Genomic DNA, 9,450 nt, shown 5'->3' with positions numbered 1-9,450 from the left:
TCCCCAGCTCCCTTCCTGCTCGATCGCCCCCGCCTACCCGCTCTCCCGCGGCCGGTTCCGCCTGGCCTGGCCCCGCCCCGGCGATGCAGGCCCCAGGCTCGCCGTTGCGCCGTTAAGCCGGGCCGTTAACGCCGGGCACTTACGTCGCACCTTTTAGCGGCCGATCCCGAGCAGCGACCCCTCGGACTTTGAGGCGTGGTCAGCGGCCCCTCCCGGGTCCCGGGCTCTTTCCTGGCCGCCCGCGGCCGGGATCCGCCGCGGCAAGCGCGGGTCGCGGCGACGTCTGTGTGAGTGCCTGTGCGTGTTTATTTGCGCGGGGTTCGGTAAAACGGTGTTTGGGTTGCATTTCGCTCCCCACAGACCCAGAGCCGAATTTCTGAGGTATCCGGGCTCTGGTGGACTGAGGGGGGCGACGCGCCCCGCGCTGCAGCATCCTTCGATAGCTCATCCCAGCTCCGGCAGCTGCCTCCGCGGGCGCCGCGCAACAGCTGAGCCCGCGCGCCCGGAGCACGAGGCTGCGTGGAAGGCGTCGGTTAAGGGCCTGCGCGCGTGGGAACGCCGGGAGCATGCGTGAGCGGGCGTGTGCGGTCTGGGGGCGTGCGCCCGAGCGTGGCCGCGTGGCTTTCCGGAGGCAGCCGGCAGCCGAAGGAGGTGGCGCCGCTGGAGTCCGGACGAGCTCCCAGCTGCTCGAAAGGGCGCGGTCGCCACGAATCAGAGGGTCGATCTGAGGGGGTATTTTTCAGTGCCCCTGTAATTCGCATCAGTAAGACCCCGAAGCCTCTTGAAAGAGGCAATTTAAGTAAAAATCGCGTGGCTGCCTTGCAAACGCCTCTGCATACAAAACCCTTGGTCCCCGCTCCAATCGGCTTGCGGTTTTCTGAGCCCCGCCTACGTAGAAATTGCGGAGCTGCTGCTGTGCCCTGTGGTCCACTCCATTCCACGCGGCCCAGCTACATCAGGCATCAAAGCGAAGCAGTCTCCGTCCGTGTTCTAAAGAGGGAAGGGAGCTCCCAGGAAGGGTCTAGTGGAGTCGGGATCTGTACATTCTTATTTAACTTCACCCCACAACAATGCTATGAGCCAGATACTATCGTCCTCTTTATAAGGAAGGGAAACTGCAGCTAAAAGAGTTTGAATAACTTGTGTAGGGATACCTCCCTGGTGTGTGTCAAGAAGTTTGAGGAATCTGCTATTTTACCCTACGTGCAGGCTAACGTGTCAGCTCGTCACAGTTTCATGGATGTTGACAGAACACACAAGACTCCTGGGTCAGAGATGAAAGACTATCACAGCAAAAGCATTAGCCAGAGTGTCAACATGATCGTGTCGGTTCTCTGAACCCCAGTTCTCCCAGGAACGAAGCAGGTGGGTCCAGATGGATGCTTGCACACACAATGGGTGGCATTATAGAAGAGGAATGCTGAGCTTGGGGGACCTACCAGTTTATAGCAAGCAGTAAGCAAGCCTGCTCTTTGTCCCACAGAGGGACATTCCCTCATCCCTCAAGGTTGCTCACTGCAAACACAACCCTGAAGAATGGCCCAAATGAGCAGGATCTTACATTCTTAGCACACTCAGCAAGAATGTACAAGGATGCTAAGGGCCCACGTTCATTGCCTCTCCAAACAGTGGCAGAGCCCTGATTGACACGAGGCATGTCTCTTTCATTCTACCATAATACATAAAGTTCCTTGACAGTAAGCATTTTACGTAAAACATTGTTATGCCCCCTTTAAGATTAATGAAATAAAACAAATATCCTCACATGCAGGAAGAAGGAATTCTGACATATACGAAATTAACCCTTAAAATAGAAAATGACTTCAAATTGTATTTGTTTAAACAAATCTGTTTTGAACTCTGAAATGTGCCAGGCACTAGTAGCATCTCAGAGTCTTCACTGGTCCTTGGAATTGCACGTGGCTGAACAGGGGACGAGTGATATTTAATCCTTCCTTGGAATACCATACAAAGGAATTCTCCGAAGGGCATTGGAGCCAAATCTCAAATGATGAGTCACTGATATGATTAAGTAACAATTCAGACTCCTATATAAAAGTTCTGGGAAGGGGGAATTGAGAAAGAAATCACATGCTAAGGAAAGATACGTGTGTCCTTAATTCCACTTAATAAATCAAACAAAGAATTTTTAGATATTTGATTCCTTTCACTAGTTGAGATCAAAACGCCTTGTCTATGTCCTGGAAAACATTACCAAGATATGGGGTTAGCAGACAGTGTGGGAAAACCAGGCTTGTTTGACCAACTCTGTGAGCAATCAAGGTATACTTTTTACGCCTTACAATTCGAAGCCTGGGAAAGCCATGGCAGAACAAACTCTGTGTGTGTTCTCTGACAATTAGTAAGTGGTCTGTAATGAGTCTGGCTTTACAGGCAGCAATGGTAGTATGTAGAAGGAATAAAAATGTGTATTTAGTTACCATCTAAGGAGAAAGATCCAGTAGGTTTTCTCTTCCCCTTTCCTAAATCTAAGAGCTGAATTTCTCAGGCAGTGCAGGCCGTGAACAGCAGCCATCACACAACCTGAATCAAGAATTCCTGCAGGAAACAAAAACAAGAACAAAAAACAACACCTCTTCCTTTCTACCAACAGAGGGAACCAAAGCATGGACTATAACCACCTGTGAGTAGGCTGATCGCTGCAGTTTGCAATTTGAGTTCCCTAAAGTAAGCGCTACTTCATCTTGCTGTTTTAAAGTTCAAATCCATTATACACCTCTGGGAGTCTGCAATAACACTTTTCATGTTTGTACAGAAGGATTATTTTTAAATTCCTATGTTCTATATGCAGAGCTTGGAAGCAGCTTCAGCCTTCCCCAGAAGCTCTAGAAATCTACTGTATTTCTATATATTTCTATAATATTTTCACTTGCTTTGCTTTGCTCCAGAGGGAGAAGGTCGTTGGAGTACCAGTTTAATTCAGTTCAGTGAGTATTTAGGGAGGATACATTTGGGCCTACTGTGGGAGATAAAGTGGAAGTTTAAGACACAATCCCTACCTTCAAGGATACTTCAGATTCTTTGGAAGAAATACCTGTGAATATGAAACAATAAGCAAAATAATGCAAGATGACATATGAAAAAGTGGCAAAATGTGATAGGGTATCCCTACCAGTAAAACATTGTTGAGTTTGCATTTCCAAGTAATAAGCATATACTAAATACTATACTAATTATCTTTTTAAAAAGAAATTTTTAAAGGATGAGATTTTTTTAACATCTTTATTGGAGTATAGTTGCTTTACAATGTTGTGTTAGTTTCTGCTGTAGAACAAAGTGAATCAGCTATACGTATACATATATCCCCATATCCCTTCCCTCTTGCGTCTCCCTCCCACCCTCCCTATCCCACCCCTCTAGGTGGACACAAAGCACCGACCTGATCTCCCTGCGTGCTATTCGGCTGCTAAAGGATGAGATTTCTAAAAATCAAAGACTCTTGAGAGTAGAGGTTAGCAGCATAGGCTGTGGAGTCAGACTCCTCGTGTTCACATCTTGGTTCTGCCTCTAATTGTAAGGCATGATCTTTAACTTTTCTGAGCCTTCTTTTCCTCATCTGAAAAATCCTAAAGTTGTTATGATAGGAGTTAATCCTTGCAAGGGTTTCTTTCTGTTCTGGCACATTGTAAGTGTGTAACAACTGTTTGTTGTTATTATTAGCAAGCAACTCTCAATAAAGAAATCTCACATCCTGCAGGAACAAACCAAAGTTCAGATATAACATCAGTTAAATTTGTTGCAACCCAGGAAACATTCTCCGCCTCCTTACCCAAATTCTACTCAGCTATAGACATCACATCTACATGATGTACCAAACAGACTGCTCAGCTTCTCAGACTGAAAACATCTACCTCCAGCTTCATGGTTCGCTCACGGTTCTTCCCCCAGAACCCTGGGTGAATTCTTATTTTCATGTGTTCAACCGCGTGGTTTCCCAAAACAAGGGGAAAACAATCTTTCCCTGAAGGACTTGTGAAGACTCTTCGCTTGCCAGACAAAATCTGCTCACAACATTTGAATGATGGCTTTTTTCATCCTAAAAATCTTAGTGCTGAGTTTCAGCCAGGCCAATAACTAAACTAGGTGGCAACGTGGGAATAGGCGAAGGGAAAAAAAAAAGTGCCAGGATGAAGAAATTTCTATATTAACACAGAAAAGAGGGACAAATGGGTCCTGAAGTACAGCTGGGGTGAGGGGTTGAAGTGTCAGGAGGCTGGGCAAGTCGGATTGAGGCCACATGTAGCAAAGGGGCTGGGGCAAGCTTGATTCAGGATGAGGCATGTGGATTTCATGCAATAGCCAATGGGGAGCTACAGTTTCTTTTGGCATGAGAATGGCTGTGTTTTAGAATGGTTCACGTAGAGGGGTGATATACAGGCTGAATGGAATGAGGCCCAAGGGTCGGGGAGACTATTACATCTCATTTGATTTGTGCTTGGTGTTGTCTTATGACTTCCTCTCTTCAACAAGCAGTGATTGAGGGTCTAGTTGACATATCCATACAAAAGAAAAAGACATGTGCCTGGCTTACTGCCTAGTAGAAATGATGACACAGGTACACAAACAACTGTGGTGCAAGGTAAAAAGGTGTCCAGGTAAGACAGGCACAGTGGTTTGGGACTTCAGGGAGAGAGATTGAGATTACATCCTGAGAGGGCGAAGCAGAGAGGAAGCCTGCATTTGGAAAAAGCTACCTAAGCTAGGGCCAACTTGCATGCAAGGAATTCCAGGTAAGGGGTAGCAAACAGACTGGAAAGATGGAGGAAGAAGATAAGACAGGGCTGGGGAAATGGTACCAGCTGAGCAGTCCAGTGCACCGTGTCTAAAAGGCTCCAGCTAACTCGGCCTTGGTTGCAGCAGGCACTGGTGGAGAAGGTCACTGGGGTTCAGGGCACTGGTCACAAAGTCAGGCTTGGATCAATTCCGGTTCTGTGCCATCAGCCCATTCACAAGAGGGCAAGAATCACAGCTGAGGATAAATGGAACATGATCCAGTCCCCAAAGGGAAGGGTTTGAGAAGAGCTGGTTGAAAGTCTCGGACCAGTAGGCTGGTATTCAGAGAAGGGGGTCTAGTCACAAAGGGAAACTAAGGCAGAAGCAGGTATACCGTGTCTGAGGCAGGCAGCACCAATGATTCCAGACCTCGTGGCTGGTTGACTAGGGCTGCTGACCAGGCTTCCAAGCCTGGAAGAGCTCAGGTAGGATATAGGACCATCCTGTAGGTGGCAGTCACTACCTGCTGTCGAGACGACTAGACAAAGGCCAAACCTGGCCTGACCTGGATCTTCAAAGATGCACAGCCTTTGAGCCGGCAGAAAGCACATTTATGCATTTAAGCAGTGAGCACAGTTAAATGCCAGGGTCTCTGCTGGTCTCTGGGGACACTGTGGTGAGGAGGACAAATGCATTCCTTGCTCGCATGTACCCTGCAATCTTGAGCAAAGTCAGACAGGAGAGCGTGGATAGGTACATGGAAGTGAGCTTGACTTGCCAGGAGATAACAGCTGAGAGAGTCAGTGGGAAAAAGATCCCGAAGGACTTTGAATGCAAGGCTATGGGGACCTGAAATTGATCAGCCCATGTCACCCCCTCCACGAGCTTTCCCAGACCACCTTCTTCAGCCTGGTCTGCTGGTGGGGAAGGGCTCCTCTTCTGGGTTCCCAAAGCACCTTGGGAGTCATATAATTTTCTATCTGTTTTCTGTATCCTCTCCAAGATTATAAGCATCTTGGGGGGAAGGAACATGCCTTCTTGTGGATAGATCACAGCAAGCGCCTTTAAATATTGGTTGAGTAAATGGATGAGTCCTGTAGGCAATCAGGAAGCTACTGGACCACGTGCCTAGTTTGTCTTTTTTCTTTTTTTGGCTGTGCCACGTGACTTATGGGACCTTAGTTCCCCAACTGGGGATCAAACCCAGACCCACAGCAGTGAAAGCGTGGAGTCCTAACCACTGGACCACCAGGGAATTCCCTAGCTTGTCTTTTTTAACCAGAAGTTCTAGAAAGCTAAATATCCTTGCTTTCTAATTTAGGCAGTTCTCCCCAAGGCTTAGCACTATGTCCTGTACAGAGTGGGCAGTCCAGAAATGTTGCCTGAATCATCTTGTGGGAGTAGAAGTTGATCTTCGGTGTCTTAATTCTGCTTTCAGTTACCCAGTTTGTGGGAGTAGGCCTTGAATTCCATCCACTCAGACCCACTTCTCTTCCTTCCAAGTTCTCGCCAAACAAAGGCATTTCCCCACTCCTGGCCCACAATGGATAATCATCTGTTAAAACTTAACTAATCTTAAGTCTTTAGCAGTTGAGAGTAATCATGAAGTAATAACGCATACTGCCAGACACTATACCGAGTTCTCCGTGAATACATGAATGTGCTCCATCCTTCTCTTGACCCCCTGAGGGAGCAGTCATTGCCCCTGTCCCGGGATGGGAAGGCGAGCCGCAGAGAATGAAGCAGGATGGGTCCAGGTACCTGCCCCAAGTCCCCAGTTACCCTGCACTGCAGCTGCTTCTCCCAGGAAAGGAATCAGGAGGGAACCAGCAAGCAACTGGGAACAGGCTTGTTAGACCAGTGTCCTGAAACTCTGCCACACACTAGAATCCTGATGCCCAGGATGCACCTGAGACCAATTGAAGCAGACTTTCTGGGGGTGGGGCCCTGGCATCATTATTTTTTTAACCATCCCAGGTGATTCTCATAAGCAAGCAAGTTTGAGAATTAGTGCTTTCCACCCTTCCTACTAAAATGCTGACCATGGCCCAGGAGCATCAGCCCCACCTGGGAGCCAGTTAGAAATGCAGGACCTCAGGCCCCACCCCAGCCCTGCTGAATCCAAATCTGCGTTTTAATAGATGTCCCAGGTGATTTATTTGCATTAAAGTTTGAAAAGCACTGGTTTAGGGCTTAGGTATTCAAACCCTTATTAATCCACTTGTCTTCTGTTATTAGCATTAAGTCCATTTTAATAAGCAGATCTCAAAACTCCATCAAAAAGCCCTCAATCAGGGCTTCCCTGGTGGCGCAATGGTTGAGAGTCCGCCTATCGATTCAGGGGACGCGGGTTCGTGCCCCGGTCCGGGAAGATCCCACATGCCGCAGAGTGACTGGGCCCGTGAGCCATGGCCGCTGAGCCTGCGCGTCTGGAGCCTGTGTTCTGCAACGGGAGAGGCCACAACAGTGAGAGGTCCGCGTACCAAAAAAAAAAAAAAAAAAAAAAAAGCTCTGAATCAATCTCATTTATTGGCCAAAAAAATGACCTCAGAGGAAACTATGCCCCCTTACTTCCCACTGTGCGGGGAACTGGGGAAGGAAAGGTCTATTGCTAGTGATGTCCCACAGAACCTAAGTCGAGTCCATTCCAGAACAGGCGGAAGAATCACTCCAGGCTGTCTTCCTCCATCTGAGATAGACTCAAGGACACAGTTAGACCACACCTGGGCTCCCAAGGTGACGGATAAAATCCTCCAGCCAGAGGTGTTCAAGCTTTCAGGGCTTCAACTGTTTCTCCATGGCATGTCTGTGTCATAGCTCCACAAATGACACCAACAATCCTTTGTCCCCATGGAGTTCTTGTTATGTGTCATCAGCTTTCTGACTTTAACTAGAAACACTGTCCAATTTTTAGTTCTTTCATTTATTTGCCATTATTTTAGAATGCCATTTGCTTCCCCTCATCTCTGCCAAGTTCTTGAAACTGCTTCATAAGGTATGTAAGAATACGATTTTTGTAGGCAGTGGTAGTTTTCAAACCCTCATGTACTCCCCATCCTATGATCATATAATCTCACCATTAAACCTAAGGCCAGTATTAGAACAGCCTGGTTCACTTCTGTAGGTCAGTGTGGGGAGGAGAAGAAAGTCTCAGAGAGGCAGGACTGCGTGGGGCAGCATGGTTTAGAAGGACTTGAAGGCAGTTGTATGACCCTGGGAAATTACTTGACCTCTCTGAACCTATTTTCACACCTCTGAGATGGAGAAAATCATTTCTGTTTCACAGGATTGTCATGAGAATTAACTGAGCTGCTGACATACACTGACTGACAATAAGGGGTATAATAGTTATCTATGGCTGCGTTAACTAATTATCCCAGACCTTAGCAGCTTGAAACCATAAAAATGTATTATTGCACAGTTTCTGTGGGTCAGGGAGCCGATTAGCTGAGTGGTTTACACTCAGGGTCTCTCTTGAAGCTGTTTGAGGCTATGATTACCTAAAGGTTTGACTGGGGCAAGAGGATCTGCTTCCAAGATGACTCACTCATACGGCTGTTGGCAGGAGGGCTCAGTTCCTCACCTCAGCCCTCTCCACAGGGCTGCATCCCCCAGGGTGAATGATCTAAGAGAGAAGTGGAAGCCACATGTCTTTTATGACCTAGCCGCAGAAGTCACATACCATCACTTCTGTGTTCTATTGGTCACACAGATCAACTCTAATACAATGTGGGAGGGTGTGAATAACAGGAGGTGGGTCCATCTGGGAAGCTGGCTTCCACAGCATCTTTAATGTTACTTTATGCCCCTCTTAATATGGCAGACATACTCTCCCTCCTCCACTCCAATCAACAAATATTCTGAAAAGAAAGATAGTTGAAGTGATTCAGTTTTGCTCTTCTCACACTGTTACTTTGACTGAGTTGGAAGCTTCCATCCTCATATCAGGTTTACAGTCATGACTCAGAAATTTGGGACTAGACTCAGAATTTATCCCAGTTCATCTGAAGGACATGGAGATCCACTGGAATGGCCCTTGTTTTACTGTTCTTTGGTCCTTGTCCACTTTCCCCTTGAAAGAATCCACTCTATGCATTTTGTTATATCTTCAAGGTGTCAGGCAGACAGGCTCAGGCAGCATCAAATATGCGGGCTGAAATTCCCGTCCTTGTTCTGGAATATCTACCCTTGAATACAAAGGCTTTACTTTTGGATCCCTGACAATTTGGTTGTATATATGTGACCCCACCATTATACAAATGAATTCACATTTGAAAGGAAAGGGCTAGTTAATATCAAGTTCTCCAACACTAGCAATGTGAAGATGTAAAGAAATAAAGAGAGGGGCCAGCCCTTCCTGTCTGTTTCTCTGGGTTATCCTCCTTGGTGGCCAAGGATTTGTCATTTTTCAGCCTGTGGTAAACAATAATGATAAATGGAAAGACCTCCAGGGTATTGTCACAGCAGATTCCGTGCTGGAGCCTTGAAATGACTCATGCAAGTGCTGAATTAACTGATGGATGCATGCATGGATGGATGGATAGATGAACAGATGGATGAATTCTTCAGGTAAAATATGACCATGGGTATATGACCCATATACCTAGCTGGTAGTGCCTCAAGTGAGGGCCAGGGTCCATTCCCATTGGTCAGACCTCCCCTCTGCTGAGCTGGTACCCACACTGTATGGGTCATTAGAGACCGTACCTAGTCTGG

At 47.1% G+C, this 9,450-nt stretch overlaps 1 long non-coding RNA gene across 1 annotated transcript; it reads left to right on the top strand.

Annotated features, from left to right (window-relative positions):
* The first annotated feature begins 84 nt into the window (after positions 1–84).
* Positions 85–3,650, top strand: LOC132484058 (uncharacterized). The gene is made up of 3 exons (XR_009531146.1): positions 85–287; positions 1,210–1,365; positions 2,510–3,650. It is a non-coding gene; the product is annotated as an uncharacterized LOC132484058 (long non-coding RNA).
* Positions 3,651–9,450: the final 5,800 nt, after the last annotated feature.

Source organism: Mesoplodon densirostris, chromosome 2, assembly GCF_025265405.1.
Source record: "Mesoplodon densirostris isolate mMesDen1 chromosome 2, mMesDen1 primary haplotype, whole genome shotgun sequence".
Classification (NCBI taxonomy): domain Eukaryota; kingdom Metazoa; phylum Chordata; class Mammalia; order Artiodactyla; family Ziphiidae; genus Mesoplodon; species Mesoplodon densirostris.
Note: the sequence above shows the minus strand (reverse complement) of the source record. Positions and strands in the feature narration are given on the sequence as shown.